The 27,166-nt window shown below is 49.4% G+C and overlaps 1 pseudogene; it reads right to left on the bottom strand.

Annotated features, from left to right (window-relative positions):
• Positions 1–23,090: 23,090 nt before the first annotated feature.
• LOC128568878 (protein tyrosine phosphatase type IVA 1-like) lies at positions 23,091–26,732 on the bottom strand (annotated as a pseudogene).
• Between the last annotated feature and the right edge of the window lie 434 nt (positions 26,733–27,166).

Genomic DNA, 27,166 nt, shown 5'->3' with positions numbered 1-27,166 from the left:
TCAGTGCACTAGTGTTTTGAATCACATTAGCACCAAAATCTTAGGATCAGTGTGGGGGCAAAATAAAGTATTAAAAGACGGCTAGTAGCTGGTGCTTAAGACATGGAGGAAAACAGTTTGGTGGTTTCTGAAAAGTTGGCTGTAGAACATAAGTATCACCTGGCCTTGCCAGCCCTAAGGACACAGTGTGCCCTAAAGGCTTGAAAACTGGCACCACACAAATACAGGCACACGTGGGTTCACGGCATCACTGTCCACAGTAGCCAAACCGTGAAACAGCCCAGAGGCCCATCAGTCAACAGGTGGATGAACAGAATCTGCAGTGAAAGTGACTTCACCACAGGGAGGAGAGAGCCACAGACACAGGCTCGGACAGGAGCGAGCCCCAGAACCTTCGCCCCCCGTGAAAGAAAACAGGTCATCTGAAATAGACAGAGGGGCGAATACTCAGAAACAGAAAGCAGATCGGGCTCCAGGGGCTGGAGAGGAGACCGAGGAGCGGCTGCTCATGAGGGTGAGGTCTCCTTTTAGTGTGACAGCAGTGGTTTGGAAGCAGGCAGAGGTGCTGGTTATACAGCATGGGGAGAGCACTAAATGCCACTGAACTGTACACTCCTAAATGGTTCCTTTACGTTGTGTGAATTTAACTTCAATAAAAACATTTTTTTAATAAAGGAAATTCATATGGACAGGCGCGACGCATGGAACTCCACCCTCGCCAGCCCCCAGTGCCCAACAGACGTGGCCAGTGGGAGGTGGCAACAGGTTGGCATTAAAAGGCCTCCCTCCTGCGGGCAGGGAGGGGGTGCTGTACCCAGGCAAGGGCAGCTCCAAGAAAGCCCTCGAGCCAGCAGTGGGTACCAGATGGTGCCTACTGCCTGCTCCACTGGGGGGACAACTGCCCTCTGCCGGGCCTCCCATTCTAACACCCAGGTTTCCCCTCAGACTTCCCATTTCTAACACCCGCCCCACGTATAGAGCTGGCCACACGTGGTGTGCAGCTACCTGCCCAGAGAGCAGCCGCCGCCACAGCCCTCCTCCATCCGCCTGGCCTCGCATGCCACCAGAGTCCCCGCCGACCAGCCATTCCCCAGCCTGGCCTCCTAAGCTTTTGCCAGCCACAGGAAAAAGATGAAAAGAGGCCGTGCGGACATCCACGCGGCCCCACTGGACACCCACTGGCAGAGGGCTGCCCAGCACCTGGTGGGATTCTGAGGCCTCAGACCAGGTTGGCAGAAGCCTTGGTACCAGGAATCTCACCTGCCTGGTGAGAAATAGGCAGTCTTCATCTGCAAACCTTCAAATTCACAAATACCCTTCAGGGTGCAGTTACCCTGAAATGCAGAGAAGAATTGAGAAGCTGGTGTGATCCCTTCCTGCTCATAATGCTTCCTTGTGAATAGACTAGAGTCATTGTCAGGGCACTTGCCTTTTCTTGGGCTGGGCTTGCCATTCTCTCCAAGCGGCGGATTCGGGGAAGGTGTTTTTTGTGGGTGGGGTGTTCAAATGTAACTTTTTTTTTTTAAACAGCTGTTGTAGATTCCCAACAAAATTAAGAGGAAGATACAGAGACGTCCCAAACACACCTGCTACAGAGGATCTGGCCTGCTGGTGGCCAGCACAGCAGAGTGGCCAGGGACTGGTCTCCTCCCACCTACAGCTTGAACGAACTCCCCACATCACAAGCCTTTTCTTTGAGTCTCACTAGGTCACCCTCAGTAGAGTACTGTGGCATCATAGCTCACAGTAACCTCAAACTCTTGGGCTTAAACAATTCTCTTGCCTCAGCCTCCCAAGTAACTGGGACTATAGATGCCTGCTACAACGCCGGGCTATATTTTTGTTGCATTTTTCATTGTTGCTTTAGCTGGCTGGGGCTGGGTTCGAACCCACCAGCCTCAGTGTATGTGTCCAGTACCCTAGCCACTGAGCTACGGGCACCACCCATACGCCTTTGTCAACACTGCCTACACTGCTGGAGTGGCAGCAGGGCTCTGCCTGTGTCCTCCCCAGAGGCCCCTGCCCCTCCTCTGTGCACAGAGCTCCCCCATCTGTGGTCCACCTGCTCAAGACCCTTCCAGGCTGCCATCCCCAGGAGCCCCCCTTCCCCCATCAATCTCTGCCACACACACCCTGGCCATTCCCCAAAGCCCTGGTGGCATCTAGCTACTTTGACCTTTGACTTGTTCCACTCTATGGCCTCCATGGGACCTCCACAGAACCTCCGTGGGGCCTCCGTGGGGCCGGCTGCCCTCCAGCCCCACCGCGTGCAGAGCCCCAGAGCCCACCATATACGTATGTGGGATTACAGCTGAGTATTAAAATGGAAGACTCTCTTTCATCCATCACCCGAGTGTGAATCCCAGTCCTACCACTTGGTTGTGTTTGTGACCTTGTGCAAGTTACCCAGCCCTCCAAGGGGAAGTTCACACCAGCATAGACAGCACTGTCTCCCACCCCAGCCTGCCCCATTCTTAGGAATGACACTGCTTCCTAGGAGGCCCTGATACTCAGCCCCTCCCCAGGGAGAGAGGTCACGGACGGCTGCTGCTGCTTCCTCCCCGCGTGCCCTCGGGAGAGGCTCGGGTATGTGGACACAAGTGCATTGTGGGAGCTACAATAATCAAATTGCAGTAGGGGTGGGGGGAGAGCGAGAGCGGGGAGGGTAATTGAATATCAGAGAGGAAGCTATTCTCAAGTCGGCCATTTCATGGTTCTCTTCCCTATTTATGTTTTCTCAGAGATCCTCAAAATAAAAGAGTTCTATTATTTTATGACTCATAGATATACGTTATAGTTATAACGTATTACAGCCACAGGAATGACACTTAGGGAACAGCCACCGCATGCTGCAGGTCCCTGCAAGGCAGGTCTCCCTCTCCCACTGCACAGCTGGGAAAACCTCGGCTCTGAGAGGCAGGCTCTGGCCATGCCGTCCAGGCCACAGGGCCAGGGGCCAGCTGCATCCCTGGGCCACCCCCTCCTCCCTCCACAGCCTTTTCAAAGCCCTTCTCGGGGCTGCAGGTGTCCGCATGCAACCCTCCTCCATCATGGTTAGGCATAGCACACTTTTCATTTCCCAGCCTGGTTACCACAGATGCAAAATGAAAAATGAGCCAATAACCCAGTAAATCCAAGCAACTCGGCGTGAGATGCAATAACTGTGGTGAGGGGCCAGGCGGCGGGTCCAGCCAGACAGATTAAGCGGGCGTCACTGGCTCTGGGTGAGGACAGAAGGGCACAGGAAGGTCTCACCCTACAGAGGAGAGGGGGATCACACCCCAGTCCTGCAAAGAGGCTCAGAAGAGACTTTGGCTTCCTAGTCTGCAAAGTGGGCAGGGGGTCACTGACTACCTGGGGCTGCCCTGAGACTCTCTGAGAACATGCCTAGAAAGTTCTGGAACAAGGAGAAGCATATCTGCCCCATTTGTGAAAGAGGCATAATCTTGGGACTTTTGAATGTCCTTGGAGAGAGGACAGCAAAGATAGTATAGACATCATGAAAAGAGCATAAACATGATACGATAATTCCTCCCAACAGGCAGGCCAGGTGAGGTCACCTGAGCAGTAGAGTCCCCTAGGGAGATTTTAAGACATTTGCACCCAGGCCCCACTCCAGAGACCTGGATTTGACTGGCCTGGGTGTGGGACAGTTAGAACCGGCCAGGGGAGTCCAGCAGGGCTGATAACTGCAGCCTAGACCACCTGACTCCCTTGCCCTTCAGGGTACCCTCAAGCTGGCTCCCACCTCTGTGCCCCACTAAAGAAGTCTTGAGGCTGCCAGACCACCTCAGGTTTACCAACCCCACCCAGGTGTAACATCATGGCTGTCCCTAAGACCAAGATTTCCCAACACTGGGCAGAAGAGCTCTCTGCCACAGAGGGAGGTCCCTGAGGACCCGTGGAGGCTGGGCCAGAAGGAAAAGTCCAAAGCACCAGCCCTTTTCATTTAAAACTTTGGGATTTCCTTCCTTGTGAATATCTCATGTCGAATTTGTATTAACTTTGATTCTTAAACATATTACATTAAAAAGATCATTTTTCTTAACTGTGGAGCTTTTTGGAGCCCTGGATGGGAGCCCCTCCCATTTCACTCTAGGCCTGGCCCTGGCCACACCATCAGAAGTGCTGGCCACCCTCCTTATCTCCAGCCCTCCAGTGAGCTTCACACAAAGGTGACCCGCCAGGCCCCAGGCATGCTGTCCTCCCCTCCCCTGCAGCTTCCCCACATCCCTCAGAGCACCTATTGTCACTGGGTACACCAACATGGTTGAAAGAGGCATGGCTCTTGCCCCAGGGAGCATTTTAGAAATATGGCAAGGGCTATTTTGTGTTATCACAATGACATTCAGTAATTGTGTGGGCCAGCGACTTTTCCAGGAGGGCACCTGCTGTGTGAGCTGAGGGGAGCATGTGCCTTGTCACCACCTGGGAGAGTCTCATCACGAACACCCCACACAGGTGCTGGTGGCCTGTGTGCATGGGTAGCCGGGGCCAGCACCACAGGGACTCCGTGACCCAGGCAAGCCTCAGAGGCATCTGGGCTGCTCTGGGAGACAAGCCAGACATTTACATACTGGAATATGTATTATTTTATTCTGTGATTGCCCTTTAATTCCTTTCTCGTATTATTATCAGGACATTATATTGATTTTTTTTTTTTTCAAAATTTAATGTGAGATGAGTTCTATCACCTACTATTTCCACTTCAGACAGTAAAGGGACCCACTCCCCAGGTGCCTCTGGCCTGAATGGCTGAGAGCAAGGGGTCACCCAGGCCCAGGTTGCCCACAACTCCCCTGGAGTGTGACAGAACACTGGTGCCCAGGCCCCTCCCAGGTAAATGCACCTGGTCTGGGAACAGCCCCAGCAGGATGGACGATTCTCCACCAGGTGGGTAACCTGGGCTCCCTGGGCCTCAGTGCTCTCATCAGTCAGACAAGAGTGAGATTCTAGCCATGCTGGAGCAGGCTGCAGACACTCGGTTATATTCTGCCTCAAATTCTCCCAATGGCTATCCCAGGGACACCCCCATTTCCTCTGGGGGAAGTACAGCAGTTACAGGTGACCAGTCTAGTGTGGCCAATGGAATCATCTGCTTCAAAAATCCAGGACCCTAGGGTGAGTAGCTGCATGTTATTGGGGCCAGAGCAAGCCCAGGTTCTCGGGAGGAGGGGTCCCACTTGCAGAAGCTGCTCTCGCCTACACTTAACTCCCTCTGAGGGCTGTTGGGGTAGGGACAGTTAGGAGGGAGGTGGTGGCTGCCTAGCCTGCAGAGAGGATGGGACCAACCCTTCCTGGGAGCCTCCTAGAATCTCCATTGCTCTATGGAGGAGGGAAAGGGAGTCCCCATGCTGAGTCAGCCAGTTACCTCTTATGGCAGTTGGATGGGAAGAAAGCCAGGGAGGTTCCCTTCCCGCAGGGTTTAGTCTCCTTGGGGGAGGTGAAGTGTGTTTGCAAACTCTGGGAGAGGAAGGCAGGTCCCTCGCAGATGCCTCCCAGGCCTGAGTGTACAGAGGCCAAGCCCAGGGGTGAGGACTGGCAGTCAGACCCGTGAGAAGAAACAAAACCAGACCTCCCAGAGTCCAGACCCAGCAAGGGACAAAGGAACACTGGTGTGAGGCCCTAACCTGGCTGGTATAATGGTCTCAGGCTGGGGCCGTCCCAGGCTACTGTAGAGTGTAAGGAAAGAATTTTTTCCCATTTTTATTTACATGCAGGAAAACTCACCCCTTTTATCTATATGTAGTTCTGGGAGTTTTGACAAATGCAGGCAGTCACAGTCACCCCCATAATCACAATGCAGCCCGTACCATCGCCCAAAGCTCCCCACATCCACTGGCGGCCTCAAACCTGAGCTCTGCTGGCCCATGGGCCCAGCATGCAGCCCTGTGAATCGCCGCAAGGTACGAGAGGTTCAGCTCCCGCACAGGGTGTCTTTTTATTAGTGAGCAATATTCCATCGCTAGGACCCACTCCCCAGGTAGGGGACATTGGGGTTTTTCTTGGTTTTGTTCAGTCAAGTTCTAAAATAATGGTTTCTCATCACACAGCCACCAATTGGAAAATGAAGCCCGTGCAAATAGCCCACTGTGTACCAACACCCAGCAATCATGAAAATCCCTGGGGGTGATGAGGCTCCAGGACCTAAGTCACCCACTCATTCTTGGGTTCCTGCTCCAACTTGGCAGGGGGGCTCCTGGGAAGCTCAGTGCAGCTGGCCCTCCAGATCATGGATGGGGCATTTATAAATGGTATGACAGAGGCCAGGGGCCCTAAGGATGCCCCAGGGGCTGACTTGCCTACCGCCTCCTCACCCCTCCCAAGCGGGGGTGACATGCAGGGCTGCACCCGCCCTTGCCCCAGTCCCCCCCAGGGAAGAGAACAGAATGAGATGTTCCCAGCCAGCATTGGACTGTGCCCAACCTCAGCACAGGGCAAAGGTGGGACCAGGAGATGGCCAAGCTGTCTCAGCCCTGCCACCACCACGGAGCAGGCCTTTATTCCTGAGGGAGGGGCTGGCTGGCTCCGGGTGGCTGTGTGGTGGGGGGTTTGGGAGGGCCTAGCCTGCTCACTGCCCTCACATCTCTGCCAGCCGCAGGCAAGGAGATCACTCAGGCCCTGATACAATCACCATGGGACAGGAGGAAATTGGAGTGTCCCGGGTGCTTGATCGAGGCAGCTCCCGAGCTACGGCCGCAGGGACATCAGAGGCTGGTGTAATGGTCTCATTCAGCTCTCCTCGCAGCCCTGTGACCTTGTGCAGCTCAGGAGCCGTTCTCTGTTCTAATGAAAAATCAGGTGTTAGGGAAATGACCATGGCTGGGAAGGGAACAGGGCTGTCCAGGGCTCCATGTATGCTGCTGCCCATTGTCTGTCCACACCAGCTGCAGGCAACCTGCCCCTGCAAAGCTTTGGGGGAACCCCAAGAGATAAAAAAATCACCCCTAGGGGACCTTGGGTCCATCCTGCCACGAGTGCATGGAAGGAACAGTAACATGCTGTAGGCAGGGGAGATGCCCTCTTGGGCCAGGACGAAGGGATACAGAAACAGAGCTCCTAGTGAGTGCCAGACCAGGCCACTGGACCACTTGAGCCCAAGCCAGCTCTGCCCCCCACTAGTGGGCCTCAGTTTCCCCATCTATAGTAGCTCAACCCCACCGGCCCCCCAGTACAAACCAAGGACAACACACCTACAGTGTGACCCTGCTCTTCTAGGCCCCAGTGTGAGCTGTCATTCACCCATTTTCAGATAAAGAAACTGTAGTGGCTCACCTGAGCTCGCATGGCAAGGGGGGTGAGAGCCACCGGGGCTGCCCAGCTCTTGCCCTGAGGGTTTTCTCACAGGCTAAGTCCCCTCCCAGGCCAGAGTTCTTCTCCCAAACCTCCCAAGTCCAATGTCCAGAGACCCCATCCCAAAACTTTTTGGGGCTCCTCTGGGCAGCACCTGCCCCAGCAGAGCCCCTGAGGCTGGCCCTCCCCTTGGCTGTCCACAGCCACCCCAAACCACTGGACCATCGGCTCCAATAAACAGCACCAGTGCCCACCTCGCTTTCAAAGCTGGGGGGCTCCCAGCCCCCTTCCCTCCAGCGCCTGGCAGAACAGCCTGCTAACGTCAGCGGCCACCCCTCAGCCACATGTAAAGGTGTGACAGTCTCAGGCAGACCCCAGCTATACTGAGCAGGTGGCCAGGCTCAGGGCAGGGATTCCTGTACCTAGCTCCCCAGGAGGTGCAGACAACAGGCCCCAGCAGAGTAGGGGAACATGGCCCCTGTGGTTCCCCTACCCCAGGCCTGGGATTCTATCTCCCCAGGCTGAGGCCTCTCCCAGACTGAACTCCAACTTAGGGTTCCTCTCCCTCCCACAGTCCAGGAATAGGGAATAGACCTGGCTGGAAACCAGATGGGCTCCCTGTGAGAAATTATCCAGAAACCTTGACTTTCTCTGGTGGCTCCTCCTTGGCTCCCCCTGGGACTCTGGAGGGAGGGTGCTTGTATTAGCTCCCCTGCTCCAAGCATAGCTCAGGCCCACTTGTCCCAGATTTGGGGAACCTCCTGTTTATCTCCCACTCCCTGAGCAGGGCCACCCCTGCTTGACCTCCTTAGAGACAGGCAGCCCCATTCTAAGGTCAGGACGAGAGAGAACAAAAGACCCAGTGGGCCCGGCTAGCAAGCATGAGGTGCCCCCAGGGACCACACCTCTGTTGACACTATAACCCTCTCAGCAGCCCCAAGAGGCAGAGGCTACCATATTCCCTCCTCTCAGACCAGAACACAAAGGTGCAGAGAGGTGAAGTGACTTTCCCAAGGTTACACAGCTACCAGGCGATGGAGCCACACTGCACAGCAGACAGTGAGTTCCAGAATCCACCCCCTCAGTCACTGCACTGATTGTGAGGCCAGACACTCCCATCTTCTACTTCCCCATTTCTCTACTACTTTCTGCTCCATTTTAGAAAGTGATGAAGTTTTCGTTTTTTTGAGACAGAGTCGCACTTTGTTGCCCTCAGTAGAGTGCTGTGACATCATAGCTCACAGCTACCTCAAACTCTTGGCCTTAGTGATTCTTTTGCCTCAGCCTCCCAAGTAGCTGGGACTACAGGTGCCCACCACAATGCCCAGCTATTTTTTAGAAAAGGGGTTTTGCTCTAGCCTGCTAATGTCAGTGGCCACCTGCTGGTCTCAAATTTGTAAGCTCAGGCAATCCACCCACCTTGGCCTCCCAGAGTGCTAGAATTACAGGCATGAGCCACTGCACCCGGCCGTGATGAAGTTTTTTTAAAGTCCCTTTTCCTGATGGGAATACTGAGGCAGGAAGGGCTAAACTGGCACCCTGCCCCATCCAGGGAACCCTCTACTCCCATCCCTCTTTGTCCTTCTGGGGCCGCCCTTAGGACCACATGTGCTTTCACTGCACCAGGAAGGCTCGGACGGTTCAACCCTGCCCATATATGCCTCTTCTTCTCTCTTGCTCCAAACACTTTGCACAGAGAGCTGCATGCAGGTTTTCAAAAATGTTGACTTACCAGGTGACCGTAGAGCTGCAGAGAGGTCACCCCACAGTGGAGCTGGAGACAGTTGCCCACATGCCCCGCGGGCTCGAGGAGGGTATCCAGGGAGGAGAAGAAACTGCATTCCCCATGTGCTGCCCAGGCCCCGGCTGAGCGCAGCTCTGCTACACCTCCCCTCACAAGCCTCACCTGCGAGCCAGGTGTTCCTCAAGTGCAGATTAGGAAAATGGGGCTCTGACAGGTGCAATTACTTAGGCAATGCTGGAGTTTAAACCTGGATCTCTACCTCACCCCACGCGGGCCCCACCCCACCCAACACGCAGTAGGCTCTCAACACAGGCCAGAGGACAGAAAGCCCTGGCAGATGATTCCCGCCACATACGCTGTTTGGCCAGCCCTTAAGGGCGCCAGCGCCTGCACCTCATGCACATGCAGAGGTTGAAAGCCCAGTGGGGTTTTTAATCAGCCCTCACACACAGCACAGGCGTGATTTATAAAGTGGATCTTAAATGCTGCTGCCTCTGCTCAGCAGATTAACGCAGCATTTTGGCAGCATCCACTGGGTTGTGTTTGGTCCAGAATGAATCGCCCCTGACGATCACTGCCACAGTGCCAACAGCAACTAATAAAAACATGTCAGCCCTTTTGCCAGAGGTGGGGGTCATACCCTCACCAGGCCAGCCTGTGCTGCCTCAGGAGGGGGACCTGGGTGGACAGGTCATTTGCCCTCCTGTACCACCTGGCCAGGCGGACTCAGGGTCTGAGTCAGGAGGGCAGCTCAATGGAACTGCTCACAGGGGAGGTGGGGGGATTTAGCACCCTCCTTGCTCTGAGCAAACCCCTCTTCCTGCTCCAGGGCCATGCCCATGGCAGCCCCGTCCCCCAGCCTTGAGTCACCTGCACCCATCTCAGTTGGGCCTCTCCCAGGCTCACCTCCTGCGTTCTGTCTCCACAGTGGCTAAAGGCCGGCGACAAGGAATCAGACCTCAGAGGCCAGACTCTGCTGAAGGCCAGCTCATAAGTGATGGCACCTCTGAGCCTCAGCCTCCTCATGTGTAAAAGGGACACCTATGCTACAGGTGCCCTGGTGTGTTCTCTATGAGGCCAGAGAGTCACCAGCTGAAGCAGCAGCCCAGAGCCTGGCTCAGGAAGTGCCCAGAACAAGGAGCCACCGTCCTCCACCTCTACTGTCACCCTTGCTATCTTCCCTGCCACCTCAAGTGCTCAGGTCCTTCCCCCCAGCTCTCCCTCAGTCGCCTAGGGGCCCCCGGCCTCCCTGCCTTCCAACACCAACCCTGAGGTTTCCCCTGCTGCAGAAGGGAGAGCACCTCACTCCAGGACCCCTGACCGCTCAGGGCTTCTTTCCCTCCACATCTCAGCTCCTTTCCTCAGCCTTTGAGGCTGCCACCCATCCTTGGAGCCCCATGAACGTGGCCTGTCAAGTGCAGGCAGCCCCCAGCCCATTGCAGCCCCAGCAAAGGAGGCCACCATGGAGCTGCAGCCCAGTTGGCCACATGCAGTCTGTGTGGTCAGGTTGGTTTGGAGCAGAAAGAACTCAGGAAGGAACTGGAAATCTCCAATAAGAAGGATGATTTGAACCACATGTGGCAAGGAGAGTGTCATGGGTCCCTCCGGGCAGGGAGAGTCCCTGCCACGCTCGTGGAGGCCACGAGAGTTAGAGGTCCAGGTCCTAAGGAGCAGACCCGAGAGCAGAGGTCCCAAGGGTCTTTGCTCTGCTCACACACCAACATGTGCTGAGGTTCTGCCAAATAGTTTTGCAAACAAGTTCTCAGGGGAGTGAACTACATCTGCAGAGGACCAGGGAAATGAAGAGTCAGCCCCTGCTGGGTTGTCTTTGCCACCTCTGGACCATTTTGGCCCCGTGAATGACAATTGAAATGAGTAGGGTGCCAGCCCCATATGCCGAGGGTGGTGGGTTCAAACCCGGCCCCCGCCAAACTGCAACAAAAAAATATAGCCGGGCATTGTGGCGGGCGCCTGTAGTCCCAGCTACTCAGGAGGCTGAGGCAAGAGAATCGCCTAAGCCCAGGAGTTGGAGGTTGCTGTGAGCTGTGATGCTCTACCCAGGGCGATAAAGTGAGACGGCACTCTACCCAGGGCGATAAAGTGAGACTCTGTCTCGGGGCACTGCCTGTGGCTCAGTGAGTAGGGCGCCGGCCCCATATGCCGAGGGTGGCGGGTTCAAACCCAGCCCGGCCAAACTGCAACAAAAAAATAGCCGGGTGTTGTGGCGGGCGCCTCTGGTCCCAGCTGCTTGGGAGGCTGAGGCAAGAGAATCGCCTAAGTCCAAGAGTTGGAGGTTGCTGTGAGCTGTGTGAAGTCATGGCACTCTACCCAAGGGCGGTACAGTGAGACTCTGTCTCTACAAAATAATTAATTAATTAATTAAAAAAAAAAGAAAGTGTTTGTAGGTGACGTTATGAAGAAGCTGGGAGGGGGGCATTAAGGGTTGGTTTCCAAATCCGCTGGAGATGCCAATCCCAGCTGCCAAGGACAGACAGCAGGGACTATACTGCACATGACCGTGGGAGCCACGGGGGCCTCAGGCCACCAGGCACCAGGCCTGGGACCCTCCCAAGCCAGCACCCCCAGACCGGGCTCTGGTGGTGACAAAGTCTCCTCTCCCTGATGCCAAACAAGAAAAATAAGCTGATGGGCTTTTGCGCACTCTTAGTTCACGCCGCTGCCACTCTCTGGGCCTTGTTCATGACATCCTGGCAGCAGCAGACAGATGTTGCAGAGTGGTTTGGTTTGTTTGAGTGTCTTTAAGAAGCAACAGCTCTGCATAGTCCCCACGTGGCTCTCCGAATGGCATATGGTCAGGCAGCAGCGGGACTGAAGCCCGGCCAGACATGTATGTTTGCTGAAGCTTGCCTGCACACGGGGGAGACTTGGAGCCATCTCAAGAGGCAAGTGATCAGGCAGGGACCCTATGGGATGGGGGTAACCCGTGACTCTCACCAGCTGGGCCCCTTACACGGTGCACCCCTTTCTGCACACACTCAGGTCTGGGGTCGTCCCTGCCCCCTCCTCTGGTCCCACCTCTCTGGGTCCTATTCAAGCTGCTAGGTCTGCAGACTCTTGGCCAAGCCTTTGCAGGGAGGCCTGGTCACTTGTCCAGGGGCACAGTCAGTAGGGGACAGGAGCTGGATCAGTATGACCCCCACCCACACTCCTCAACCCTGCCTTATAGGACCTGAGAGCCCCAAAGCCCAACTCATCATCTCAAAACCCACTCCACAGCAAGAACTGTAGAAATTCTCTGTGGTCCACCCAATAAAGTCCTGACCACTCAGCCTTAGGCCCCTAACCCCATAAGCCAGCCCCTGCTGCCCCCCCTCCAGACAGGCTTGTATGTACTGGCCAGGCTGGTATCCTTCAGCGCCAACCAACAGGCTCTTAGCCCTGGCACTGTGGGTGGAGGCATTTGCCCTGGAGGACATCTCCTCAGCCAGAGCCCCCTGGGCCCTAGACACACATCCATTTCCCTATGATGTGATCCTGCACACTCCCAGCTCAGAGAGCTCTCTCCCACGAGGACACCAGTCCAGCTCTGGAAGCTCTGCCCCACATAATAGCCTGGCCCCTAGCTTCCTCCAGACAGAACATAGGTTCCCAGGACGTGGAGGACTATGCCCTCCACTGTGCCCAGTGTGGGCTGCGTGCCAATGACAGCAATTCCACCCCAACCAATCCACTCTCAGGTAGGCCACAAGTCTCTGAAGGACTTGGACCACCTCCCCAAGACTGGAACAAAGGGTCTCTGTCCTGCTCTGGCCAGAAGGCGGATGGGGCCCTCAACGCCCATCCGCCACACCTGGAAGCTGTTCCAAGCATGTCACCTGTCCCAGCAACCAGCTCCAATGTGTGCTGCCCATTCGACAGCCCACCTGGACCCTGGACATGAACTAGATGGAACTTTCCTGTGGTTTTAAGAAACTTCCATTGCAGGAAGGGAAATCAACAACTCATAAGTAAAAAAAAAAAAGTTTCTGACGACCGTGATGGACGTTACCCAGCAAACCGAGCAGTGAGGGGTTGAGAATGGTGGGGAGTGAATGTGTGGGAGGGGTGCCCCCAAGGACGGGACGCGATCTGAGAGCAGAATGGAGCCAGGGGTGACCTGGAAGAAGGCAGAAGAACAAACGCAACGGCCTGAGGCAGAAGCGAGCTACCCGGCCGGACCCAGGACCCGGCAGAGGACAGTGTCACAGGGCCATTTATGGAGATCAGGCTTCTGGCTTGGACGCATCATCACAGAACAGCTGAGTGATAGTACCACTGAGCGCTTATGCTGCTGAGGTGATGGGAGGGACAGGCGTCGGAGGTCGGAGCCGGATAAATGCATGTGGACGGCATGAATGCGGCCAGTCTGGGAAGGCCACAGGGGACATAGAGGGGCTGAGCCCCAGGCACCCCCAGGTGAGGAAGAAGTGAAAGAGATGAGAATGTGCCCCCATGACTTGGGACAAGGACGGACAGGGTGGGGGCTCCCCGAAGGAGGTGAAGAACGTAGCAAAGAAAAGGAACACTGCCACAGCGGTGCGGGGTCTCCGGAGACCTGCAGGACAGCTCTTTTGATGCTGGATTGATTTCAAGGGAGTGAGGAAGGGGAGCCTGAAAAGAGCCACGGCTGAGGGGCCGGGGATGGGCTTGCAAGGAACCCCATGCTGCCCTCGGGGCCTCAGCAGAATGGGGAAAGTGAACTAGGCAGGGGGACATCCGCTGCCCAGGAGGAGCACCCAGGACTGTCTCGCCTTTCTGCTCCAGAGCTGCCTGGCTGCCCGGCATGAACTGAGGTGGCCAGACAGGGAAGGGGGCCCGACCCGGTCACGTGACACGGGCTGCGTGCCGGCATGTGGTGACGGACTGCAGCCACGTGACTGTCTCACTGCCCACAGCACAGGTACACTGACAGAGCTTCCACTGCTCACAGAGAAAGGACTTAAGACCACACCACGGGGGCAGGTGCCATCCTGCGACCATGCCAGAGCTTCTGTAGAAGAAACCCCTCTCCCCCAGGGCTGAGCACCCTGTCACCGGCCCCAAGGGGCTCATCTGACCCCTTGGTCTCTCCTCAAACCCCTGTCCCCCAGGAGTGAGCACCTGGTCAGCGGCCCCCAAGGGCTCATCCCATCCCTTGGTCTCTCCTCAGCGCAAGGAACAGGTTTTCTACACTGCCCCCGGACACTGGAGGAGCAGTTTGTCAAAGGTTCTGGGACTGAGCTGCTGGGAGAGGGGCTGGCCGTCCTGATCCCACACTCCGAGCACAGCAACACCTGGACTCTTATCCCACCCAAATCACTCTTCCTGCAGCAGCCTGTGGAAGCCACCCTCCTGGCCCCATAGGCCCCAGCGCTGCCCTGCCCTTCTGGGTCCCCTCCCCAAGCACTGCTCAGTCCCAGGATGGGGGCTCCCCCTTGCTCCCAGCTCCCAGAGGCCTGGGCTGTGCGGCCAGCTTGGTTGAGCATGGGTGCTCAGATGCAACCACTAAACCATCCCGGTACCCCTTTGACCCTCACGTCCCTCTCCCCCTTGAATGCCTCCTGTGATGGGGTGTTCAGCCTCACTCAAGCAGCTTTCCTGCTTTGGTTGTTCACCCTGGTGTCTCTTCTGAGACAGAGCAGGGAGCCAGGGCCATCGTGGTACAGGAGTGGGGGCCTAGGCTCTCGGGCAGCTGCTGTTCAGAGGCAGGAAGATGACGGTCTGCACAGAGCAAGCTCTCTGGCCACTCATTGGCGGTGACACACACCTTTTCCCTGGGTCCTATTAGCATCACCTGGAGGAAATAAAGCATCCATCACACCCATGGAGGTGCTTGTAGGTATTCCCAAATTCTCCCTCCACGGCCCTCCGAGGCCCACCAGCCGTTCAGACCCATCACCTGGGAGAAAAATAATGTTATCTCCATAATGCACACCCTCTCCATGGAGGCGCTATAAATATGTAGCGATGACATCGCCGCAGCTTGGCTTGTGTGAGTGATGTCATCTCAGGGGTTGCCTAGCAACCCCGACAACGTTTGGGAGGCTCTAATTCTCCAGTAGGATAAAGTCACATTTATGCAGTTCAGTTAATCAGCTTCCTGGCAACTCCACCAACATGATCTCATTTTATTCATGATTATTTTATGTGAAATGCACTTTTAGCTCTAAGAGAACACAAAGATTTAATTCAAAACCCGCTATTGCTTTATGTTCCCAGGGTGTCGTTAACACGGCGTCCATGCAGATAACCATGGTAACACATGGGTAATTAGTATATATGGCACACGGTATTAATACAGAGCCAGAGCCGGCTCCCAATCAGCACCGATTACCGCGTGTTATTACTGGAGTAATTACCTGCAGTAACACACAAATTGAACTAAATGGTCAATTGAAGTAAAGTGAATGGCTTTTTATTCTAGTCCCTAAATAATGTGTCTGCTTGGCTGAGTAGTTCAAGGTAAATAAAACTCTTAAACTGATGGCTCCCCCCCGCCCCCCACTCCTCCCTGGTGAGGACTGGGCTTCCTTGGCCCCTTCGGGCTGGAAACTGGACAGTTACTACAGGAGGCATCCTCCTCCCCACAAGCCTCCCCAGCTGGAAAACAGGCACCCCAACCCCAGGCCCTACAGAACTCTGGGGCTTTATTTAAAAATCCCCAGGCCTGCATGGCTGTCTTAGTCATCCCCCCCGGGGAAGAAGGCACAAACTTTCCAGATCGAGGACAGAGGGCCAAAGGCAATGGCCTTCCTCCTGGGGATGTTTTCTTGCCCCTCTATTAGGTGGGGCAGAAAACGAATCACAGGCTTCCTGTCACAGGATGGAAGGGGGAGGGGAGGTCAAAGGTTACTTCTGCCTTTATTAACAGAGCGTTTCTAAAATTCCATAAACTTACAAGATCTTCAAACAGGAAGTCACGCCGGACCTCTCAAAGAGATCATGCACATTCTGAATTTGAACTGCTTTGCTCCCTTCAGAGGGGGCCAGAGAGAAGGCCAGGCAGGCAGCCCTCGTCAGAGCCGGGGTGGCGGAGACTTGTAGCCTGATGCACAGCGATGGGAAAAGGGGGATAAAGTCGGGCTTATTCCACTTCTTTCCCTGTGACGGAAGCAGTGTGGGATGGTGGCAAAGTGCATGGGGCTGGTGAGAGGAACGCTGAGGTCTTCACTGGGCCCCGGTGGAGGGAGCCCTCAAGGGCCTCCAGGAAGCTGGGCTGAGCAGCCAGCGAGCTCCAAGGAAGGCAGAGACAGGGCAGGGGAGCACAAAAGCTGAAAGCAGATTGCAAGGGAGGGCCCTGGGGATGGAGGGCAGGGAGGAGGAGGGTCAGAGGACAGCAGCGGGGCCCAGGCTGTAAAACCAAAGGAAGGCCGCTCCCATGCAGAAAGATGTGTACATACAGAAATCCACACCAGGGTGGCACCTGTGGCTCAGTCTGTAGGGCGCCGGCCCCATATACTGAGGGTGGCGGGTTCAAACCCGACCCTGGCCAAACTGCAACCAAAAAATAGCCGGGCGTTGTGGCGGGCGCCTGTAGTCCCAGCTACTCGGGAGGCTGAGGCAGGAGAATCGCTTAAGCCCAGGAGTTGGAGGCTGCTGTGAGATGTGTGAGGCCATGGCACTCTACCGAGGGCAGTAAAGTGAGACTCTGTCTCTACAAAAAAAAAAAAAAAGAAAAAAAAAGAAATGCACACCAGGCACACCACGACCACCGCTAATTCCAGGGTGCAGGGGCAGAATCCACCTCAGGAGACAGCGGCTCTGCTTCTCAGAAAAGGCTGAGGCTGCTGGGACTAGAGAAGCTGAGACAGAGGGAGCAACTGTGTTTCACAGCAGGGGGTCTCTGGTCAGAAACTTCACACACTGTGTCACACCCACTGCTCTAACACAAGGCAGGGATAAACACAATATCCCCAAACACATGGCTGGGACAGAGACAAAGTGAACCTCTCCACAAGTCAGAAACAGGAGTCAGAGGGCAGTGGTACCACAACCCGCAGGCTCCAGGTTAAGGGGTGGGCAGCGTGCTGGACACTCAGCACTCCCTATGAGCAGTGGGGACTTGAGTCCAGGCTGGGCCAGGATGTAGGCTTGTAAAAGGGGGCAAGGAAGAGCCATGTAGCTCTGGCTCTGAGGTTGTAGTTCAGGGACACTGCAGCCTTAGGGGTGTCTCAGGGGGAGGGGAGGCCTGATGTCCCCATCTCAAAACGACAAGCCTGGCCAAGCTGCCTTCTGCCTCCAGGACTATATCTGCTCCAGGCTCAGTGTCATAGCACTGCAGAAATGTCACCTTCAGACCTGATTCTGGACTAGTCAGGGCTAGTAAGGGAGGGAAAGGGAGTGAAAGGTATATAATACTAGATGAAGCAAAACCCCAAATCCTTCCAATCGAAATGAGCAAATGAACATTTCAAAACACAAGAAGAAATGGTGGAAAGAAGAAATCGATTTTGTATAGCAATGTGACAATAACTTCAAATAATAGATTATGTTCCATAAAGATATAAATAAAGCCTAACTTCTATTAAAAAATGAATAAGATATGAATACATCTGGAAATCACATGAAATTGGATTAACTGGACAAATTCTCAAAAGAAATACATAAAATAATTCATTAAGAAGAAATAAAAAAACAATAAAGGCTCAGCACCTGTAACTCAAGCGGCTAGGGTACCAACCACAAACACTGGAGCTGGCGGGTTCGAATACAGCCCATGCCTACCAAACAACAATGGCAACTATAACCAAAAAATAGCCAGGCATTGTGGCAGGGACCTGTAGTCCCAGCTACTTAAGAGGCTGAAGCAAGAGGATCACTTAAGCCCAAGAGTTTGAAGTTGCTGTGAGCTGTGAGGCCACGGCACTCTACCCAGGGCGACAGCTTAAGACTCTGTCTCTAAAAAAAAAAAAAGAAGGCGGTGCCTGTGGCTCAGTCGGTAAGGTGCCGGCCCCATATACCGAGGGTGGAGGGTTCAAACCCAGCCCCAGCCAAACTGCAACCAAAAAATAGCCGGGCATTGTGGCGGGTGCCTGTAAGTCCCAGCTACTCGGGAGGCTGAGGCAAGAGAATCGCTTAAGCCCAGGAGTTGGAGGTTGCTGTGAGCTGTGTGAGGCCATGGCACTCAACCGAGGGCCATAAAGTGAGACTCTGTCTCTACAAAAAAAAAAAAAAAAAAAAAAGAAGAAGAAGAAAAAGAAAAAAACAATAGAAATACAAAAACTAAGTAATCCTGTAACACTTACATGAACTTAATTAGTAATTTTTTAAAAAGAAAAATAATCCTAAATAGAGAATCCCAGGTCTAAATGACTTCATCTCCAAATGTTTAAATACGAATTACAGTAACCTTACCAGAAAACAAAGAGGACATACTCCTCTGTTGATTTTATAAGGACAGTGTAAATTTAAAATCAAATGTCCCCCAAAATGTATGAAATAGTTAAGGCCAAGGGCACAAAATTTAAGGGTGCAATTACAGAATGAAAGTGGGTGCCCCTGTGGCACCCGTAGGTCAGTGGGTAGAGCACCAGCCACATACACCCAGACTGGCAGGTTTGAACCCAGCCTGGGCCTGCTAAAATAACAATGACAACCACAACGGAAAAATAGCCAGGCATTGTGGCAGGTCCCAGCTACATGGGAGGCTGAGGCAAGAGAATCGCTTAAGCCCAAGAGTTTGAGGTTGCTGTGAGCTGTGACTCCACAGGACTCTACCAAAGGTGACATAGTGAGACTCTGCCTTAAAAAAAAAAAAAAAAAAAAAAGAGAGAGAGAGAGAAAAGAAAGTGGGTGCCAGGCTTGGCACCTATAGCTCAACAGTTAAGGGCGCCAGCCACATACACCGGAGCTGGCAGGTTTGAATCCAGCCCATGCCTGCCAAACAACATTGAACAACTGCAACCAAAAAATAGCCAGGTGCTGTGGAGGGCGCCTGTAGTCCCTGCTACTTGAGAGGATGAGGCATGAGAATTGTTTAAGCCCAAGAGTTGGAGGTTTCTGTGAGCTGTGATGCTACAGCACTCTACCCAGGGCAACATAGTGAGACTGTGTCTCAAAAAAAAAAAAGAAGAAGAAGAAGAAAGAAAGTAGGTGCCTCCTTGCATTTTGCACTTCCCTCACATTAATTCCAGCCCTCAAGAAAGGAGAATATAATTCATGCATATAGATGCAAAAATACAAAACAAAAGATTAACAAATTGAATTCAGCAATAAAAAGGATAATGCAGGCTCGGTGCCTGTACCACAGTGGTTACGGTGCCAGCCACATACACCAAGGCTGGCAGGTTTGAACCCAGCCCAGGCCAGCTAAACCACAATGACAACTGCAACCAAGAAATAGCCAGGCATTGTGGCAGGCACCTGTAGTCCCAGCTCCTGGGAGACTGAGGCAAGAGAATCGCTTAAGCCTGGGAATTTGAGATTGCTGTGAGCTGTCTATCAAGGGCAACATAGTGAGACTCTGTCTCAAAAAAAAAAAAAAAAGGATAATGCATTGTTAAAGAGTTATATTTAAATCAGAAATTCAGATTTGGCTTCAGTGAAAATGCAATCAATATAATTCACCACCTTAAGGAGAAAAAGCAGATGAGACTCTTAATATATGCAACAAATGTGTCTGAAAAAATATAACATCTGTTCATAATCAAAACTAAAACAACTCTTAGCAAACCAAAAATAAAAGGGAACTTCTTTAATTTGTCTATGAGTATCTATAGAGAACCTGAAGAAATCATTATACTTAATGGTAAAATGTTCCAAGTTTTCCCTTTGAAATTTGAAGCAAAGCAAGGACTTCTCTCATCACTGCTATTTGGAATCACATTAGCCGCCCTAGCCAGTGCAATAAGATAAGAAAAAGAAATTGAAAGTAGAAAGACTAGCAAGGCAGAGACAAAACTGTTACTTTTCACAGATAACAGGATTGTGCATACAGATCTAAAATGACCTATAGATCAATAAATAAAATCACTAAGAATTTCACAAGATTGTTGCCTATAAAATCAACATATAAAATCAGATTTATTTCCATATAATGAGAGTAAATAAATGAAAATTATAATGTTTGAACAATGCCACTTAACAGTAATATCAAAAGGTAACCAGATGTCTAGAAATAAACCTAGTAAATAGGTACAAACCTCTAGAGAAAAAAATATAATTTAATTTATAGATGTTATTGAAGACATGAATGGGACGGAGGGAGAGAGGTGGGGCCTTGGTGTGTGCCACACCTTCTGGGGGCAAGACATGATTGCAAGAGGGACTTTACCTAACAAATGCAATCAGCGTAACCTGGCTTATTGTACCCTCAATGAATCCCCAACAATAAAAAAAAAAAATTAACTCAAAACAGATTATCCCACTAAATTTTAAATCTGAAACTATAAAACTTCTAAAAGAAATCATTCATGGTAATCAAGCAACATTCATGGTTCATGAAGATGTTAATCCTCCCAAATTGATGGCTTTAAAGTCAGGTTTAGTGAAGTACAATTATCTCAATAAAATTCCCCCCATTTTTGCATATGGTTCTGTGCATTTTGACAAACTAAAACTGTCAGGTAACTGCCACCACAATCAAGATATAGAAGCACTTCCATTGTGTTCCAAACCCCCCAGGCTTCTCCTTTGTGGCAAATGCATTCACCAAAGCCCCAGCACCTGGCCACCACTGACCTATTAGAAAGTAGTTTATACGGAGTCATACAGTGTGTGGCCTTTTAAGGGCGATTTCTTTCATTTAGCATAATTCGTTTGAAATTCATTTGCATTCTTGCACGTGTCAATAGCTCATTTATTTTTATTGCTGAGTAGTATTTTGTTACACAGATTGTACCATAGCTTAAAGAATATGTGAGCTGGGGCAGGCACAGTGGTTCACAGCAGCAATCCCAGCACTCTGGGAGGTCGAGGGGGTGGATTGCTTGAGCTCATGAGTTCAAGACCAGCCTGAACAAGAGCAAGACACCACGGCATAGGGACAAAGTAAGACTGTCTCAACAACAACAAAAGAAAGAATATGTGGGTTGTTTCTAGTTTAGGACTATTGTAAGTCAAGCTGCTATAAACAGTCACACATAAATTTTCATTTGATTTATCTTGAGTAAACACCTAGGAGTGAGACTGCTGGATCATAAGGATACAATTGTATGTTTAACTTTATTAAAAGGTGTCAAACTGTCTTCCAGAGAGGCTGGACGTTTTGTGTTCCCATAGGTAAGGTATGAGGGTTCCAGTTATCTTCATTCTTACCAACACTTCACATCATCGGTTTTTAAAAAGCCATTGTAATAGGTGTACAGTGGTACCTCCTATCAGCATTTACATAATGACTATATTGAGCACCCTTTTATGGCCTTAGTTGGTATATTCCTTTGATGAAATGTCCAAATCTTTTATCCACTTTATTTGGGTTGCTTGTTTACTTATTATTGATTTTTTAGAGTATTTTATATATTCTGGATATAAACTCTGTATTAGATTTGTGTTTTGAAAATAGTTTCCCTAAATCTGTTGTCTTCTCATTGATTTTTTTTTGTTTTGTTGTTTGTTTGTTTTTGAGACAGAGTCTCACTATGGTGCCCTGTGTAGAGTGCTGTCACAGCATAGCCCACAGCAACCTCAAACTCTTGGGCGCAAATGATTCTCTTCCCTCACCCTCCCAAGTAGCTGGGACTAAAGGCGCCCATCACAATGCCCGGCTATTTTTTTTTTTTTTTGGTTGCAGTTGTCATTGTTGTTTAGCTGACCTGGGCTGGGCTCAAACCCACCAGCCTTGGTGTATGTGGCCAGCACCCTACTCACTGAGCTACAGGCACCACCTCATTGATATTTTTTAATTTTTGATAAAATCTAATTTATCAAATCTTCAGTGGATTGTGTTTTGTTGTCATACATAAAAAACCTTTGCCAAAATCAAAGTCACAAAGATTTTTCCTATGATTTCTTTTAGGAGTTTTATAGTTTCAGATTTAAAATTTAGTTGGATAATATGTTTTGAGTAAATTTTTTTTTTTTTTTGAGACAGAGTCTCAAGCTGTCATCCTGGGTGGAGTGCCGTGGTGTCACAACTCACAGCAATCTCAAACTCTTGGGCTTAAGCGATTCTCTTGCCTGAGCCTCCCGAGTAGCTGGGACTACAGGCACCCGCCACAACGCTCAGCTATTTCTTTTGTTGTTGTAGTAGTCATTGTTGTTTGGCAGGCCCAGACCGGATTCAAACCTGCTACCTCCAGTATATGTGACTGGTGCCCTAGTCACTGAGCTACAGGTGCCAAGCCTTGAGTTAATTTTTGTGCACAGCACAAGTTATGGCTCATCATTAATTTCATTAATTTCATCATTAATTTCATTGTGTTTTTTGGGGTTTTTTTTTGAGACAGAGTCTCACTTTGTTACCCTCAGTAGAATGCTGTGACATCACAGCTCACAGCAACCTTCAGCTCTTGGGCTTACGCAATTCTCTTGCCTCAGCCTCCTGAGTAGCTGGGACTACAGGCGCCCGCCACAACACCCAGCTATTTTTTGTTGCAGTTTGGCCGGGGCCGGGTTTGAACCCACCACCCTCAGTATGTGGGGCTGGCGCCCTACTCACTGAGCCACAGGCACCACCCTTAAATTTCGTTGTTTTGTTGTTTTTTTTTACTATTCCAGAATCACTTGTTTAAAGAACTTTACATCTAAATTGAATTATTTTATACCTTTGGTGAATATACTTTAAGCATTTATATGAGAACCTATTTTGGATTCTGTGTTCTGTTCCATTGATCTATGTGTCTGAAGGTATTGCCTTTGCCGATACCACACTGTCTTTTACTGTACCTTTGAAGTAAGTCTTGAATCAAAACAGTAAGAGACCGCCAATGTTTGTTCTTTTTTTTTCTTGAAGATATTTTGGCTCTTTTAGGTCCTTTGCCATTCCATATGAATTTTTGAATCAGCTTGTTAATTTCTACAAATACTCCTACTGATATTTTTATTTTTTTTTGTAGAGACAGTCTCACTTTATCGCCCTCGGTAGAGTGCTGTGGCGTCACACAGCTCACAGCAACCTCCAACTCCTGGGCTTAGGCGATTCTCCTGCCTCAGCCTCCCAAGTAGCTGGGACTACAGGCGCCTGCCACAACGCCCGGCTATTTTTTTGTTGCAGTTTGGCCAGGGCTGGGTTTGAACCCGCCACCCTCGGTATATGGGGCCAGCGCCCTACTCACTGAGCCACAGGTGCCGCCGCTCCTACTGATATTTTTATTGAAATTATATTAAATTTCAAATTTGGGGAGAATTGACAATTTAATCATATTGAGTCCTCTAATTTATGAATATAGTGTATCTCTCCATTCATTTATGTCTTGTTTGATTTTTGTCATTAGTGTTTTGCAGTATAAAGGTCTTGTATATATTTCGTTAAATTTGTACCTAAGTATTTTATGGATAAGGGTACTATTGTAAACTGTATTCTTTCTTTTCTAATTTCGAGTTACACTATTCATTTCTGGTACATACGATTACAATTACTTCCTTATACAATTTTACAATTACTACCTTGTGTCCTGAGACCTTGCTAGTAAATTTTCATAGATTCTTTGAGATTTTCTGTACAGGAAATCATGTTAAGTGCAAATAGAAGCAGTTTCATTTCTTACTTTCCAATCTTTATGTGTAGTATCTTTGATTTCTTTTTCTCGCTTTATTCCACAGACTGCGCTGTCCAGTACAATAATGACACGGCATACCTTCCCTTCCTTCCTGATCTTAAAGAGAAAATATTCAACATTGCATCATTAATTACTGTATTACCTATAGGGCTTTTGTAGATAGCTTTTAGGAGGATGAGAAAGTTCCTCTTAGTGGTTTGCTAAGTTGTTTTGCGGGGTCATGAATAGATGTTTAATTTTATCAAATGCTTTTGTTTTACATTTATTGAGATGATTGTGTGGTTTTTCTTCTTTAATTTGTTAGTATGATGAATTATACTGATTGATTTTTGAATGTTGAACCAGACTTACATTCCTTGAATAAATCCCATTGGTCAGAGGTATTGTCTTTTTTATACATTGCTGGATTTAATTTTCTAATAATTATTGAGGATTTTATGTGTTTGTTCATGAGGGATTTTGCTCTGTAGTTTTTCTTGTAATGTCTTTATCTTGTTTTGGTATCTGGGCAATGCTAAACCTCATAAAAAGAGTTGGTAACTGTCACCTCCACATAGATTTTCTGGATAAGATTTGTATGGCTGGCATTAATTCCTTCTTGCATGTTTTGTAGACTTCACCAGGAAAGTCATCTTGGCCAAGAGTTTGTTTATTATTATTACTGGACGTTGTTTAAAACCAATTTTGTTGCAGCACAGGAGGGAGAAGAACACAGAAGACTAAGAATTCCCCAAGCAGGGACTTTCCCAACCACCTGGGTCCAGAAACAAAGGGAGAAATGCCATGAGAAATTCACACACAGAGTTTCTGTGAAAAAAATCTGCCTGTGGCTCAAAGGAGTAGGGCGCCAGCCCCATATACCGGAGGTGATGGGTTCAAACCTGGCCCTGGCCAAAAACTGCAAAAAAAAAAATCTGCTAAGACCTGAGAGACAGACACCGTCTCTGTCTGTAGCAAGGCAGATAGGTGCTGCCCTCACTTGAAACCTCAGGAGATTTTTATTAAGACTTTAGGGTATGTGTCACAGAATAAAGAAGTAAGGAGTTAATAGTCTCACGACTCAATCAGGTGGTCTTTTGATAATGAAAAAATTCATCAGGGTAGAGGCACTAAGTCATAGAACAATTCTCAAGGGCAGAACTAAGTAGGTACAAAGTCACCTTAGGGGATAGAAGAGGGACAATCAGTAAGGTTACAATCTTCAGGCTAGGTTGTTTCAGCTCAAGGGTAATTTTTTTTTTTTTTTTGCATTTCATTATTTATTTAGATGTTTAAGCTCTCGCACTAAGTTTTTTCAAGCTGGTGAACACTGACAAATTATTTCTCCCACAGAACTATAACCACACACTCCCAGACAGTATAAATAGATGGTTGAACTAACATTAATACACATCACCATTTTATCAATTACATAATAAAACAAATTATCAAGTATCCAAATATTACATAGCTCAAAAGGCATATATAAAGTATTTATTAGATGTCTGCTCAATTCATTAGCAGAAACCCATTTTTTTTTTTTTTTGCAAGAGGTTGGGAAGAAAAGGGAAAAAAATCACATTTTGAACAAAAAAAAGTTGGTAAACAACTTCTAATAAGTATGGGGGAAAAATTACAAGAATTTCAGAAATTTTATGATTAAGAATTGTTTTAGCTACAATTAACAAAGCATCTCTACCTTTTAAAAAATATTTACTAAATTAAAGAGCATATTTCTACATGTCCTGCACAAGACAAAGGCAACATTTTGCTAAAAATATTTAATAGCCCCTCCCATTCTTTTTTCAGGCCCTCCCTGTTAAGTTGCACCTCAGAGTGCAAACATTAAATTAACTGTAAGGCTTTTTTTGTCTGAAGACAGTAAAGACATGTGCTTCTGTACCATGCAGATTTTCAAAATGGAGGGTTTTTAATAACAGCATAAAATGAGATTTATAGAAAGACATTAAATAATCACTCTAAGACTTGGTAAAAATCCAAAAGAAAAAAAAATCAATGGTGAGCAAACTGGATGTATACTGGTATAAACGTGGGAGATGTAAACATAAGGTGAGCAGGCAAATAACCCAAGGGCCTTCTTTCAATGTCTGAAATGACTGGATAAGCCACATAAGGTCTGGAGTGTTCATAGTTCCTGGGATTTTACTTCTGTACGATACTAAAAGTATACAAGTATTGTGCTGGGTATTTTGGCACCTAATCTTTCTAAATTTCTTATATATTGATAAGATTCTGGCATGGGAATACATTTAAACAAGACATACTCAGTAATATGATTTCAGGAAAGGTCAATTGGTACAAATAATAAGCACATTTAAACCCTCAACAGCAAGAATCTTTTGCTTAGTGTCCAAAAAGTTGACTATAACCCAAACATAGAGGTTGCAATTCTGTTAAGCTTGTGGCCTGGTAAAACTGCTTTGCAATACTCCTGTGGAAGCTTCATTAATCAAGCCAACATGTTGGCTAATACACGTACATATGACAAATGGAGTTCTGTCTCAAGTTTTACTTCCAAGGCAACAGCATCAGGCACCCCAGTTTTATTGAATGCAACAGTTGTTTCTACGACCATTGGAGTCTTTGAAGCGCAGCCGCATCTCAGGACGATACTTCTCCAAATAAAAAAGTTGCTTGCTGTTAAAAGCTCCCCATCACTTTTGTCTTATGAATTGTACTGCATCCTCGTATTTCATTCCACCTTCAATTAACGCGTGAGCAACAAGCACTGGCTCGCTCCCAAAGCCTGCAACACAATGAACAGCAATACAACCAGGTTCTTCACGAAACTTGATTTTTACAAGACTTAACCAGTCATCAACAATCTGGTTAGATGGTGGTGCACCGTCATCAAAAGGCCAGTCGAGAACATGGATGCCTTCTTTCTCCACAAGAGTAGTGGCATACGTTGCTTCACACACTCTTACTATTGTGGTAACTCCATACTTAAGTTCCTCTATAAATTTTTTTAAGGTCGCATTGTTTGGACTGTGTGTAATAAGAAATCTCATGTTCTTGTATGTGACTTCTACAGGAGCTGGGCGGTTCATTCAAGCCATGTTAATTTAGTTAAAAAACACTCAAAAGGGTTATGAAAGAATTTAAAAAATTGAATACAGAAATGATGCAAAGAAACTGAAGTCTACTTCAATATACTCCACTTGGAACTCTCAGTGCTTTGAGGATGAAGTTGGAAGTAATGATAAGTGAAATGAACCTCCTAACAAGCAGCAGCAATTCTTCAATCCGGTAATACTGAGGCAACAGAAAGGAAGTGCACTGAGGTTTACCCCATCCGGGTCAGAACTCTTGTAAAATGCTCTGCAGATTTCAAGTCAACACTTCTGTGTCCAGGTTAACCACTCTTACCGGGGCTTCTTGGTGGAGTCGTAATGAATTTCTACAGTTCACTTGTCTGCACAGAGGTCGTGCTGTGCCTGGCAGTCATCTCCACTGCCCTTCAGAAACCCCATAAATGTGTGACCAAGAACAC

The sequence above is a fragment of the Nycticebus coucang genome, chromosome 2, assembly GCF_027406575.1.
Source record: "Nycticebus coucang isolate mNycCou1 chromosome 2, mNycCou1.pri, whole genome shotgun sequence".
Classification (NCBI taxonomy): domain Eukaryota; kingdom Metazoa; phylum Chordata; class Mammalia; order Primates; family Lorisidae; genus Nycticebus; species Nycticebus coucang.
The sequence above is the reverse complement of the archived record's forward strand: the minus strand, read 5'-3'. Positions and strand labels throughout refer to the sequence as shown.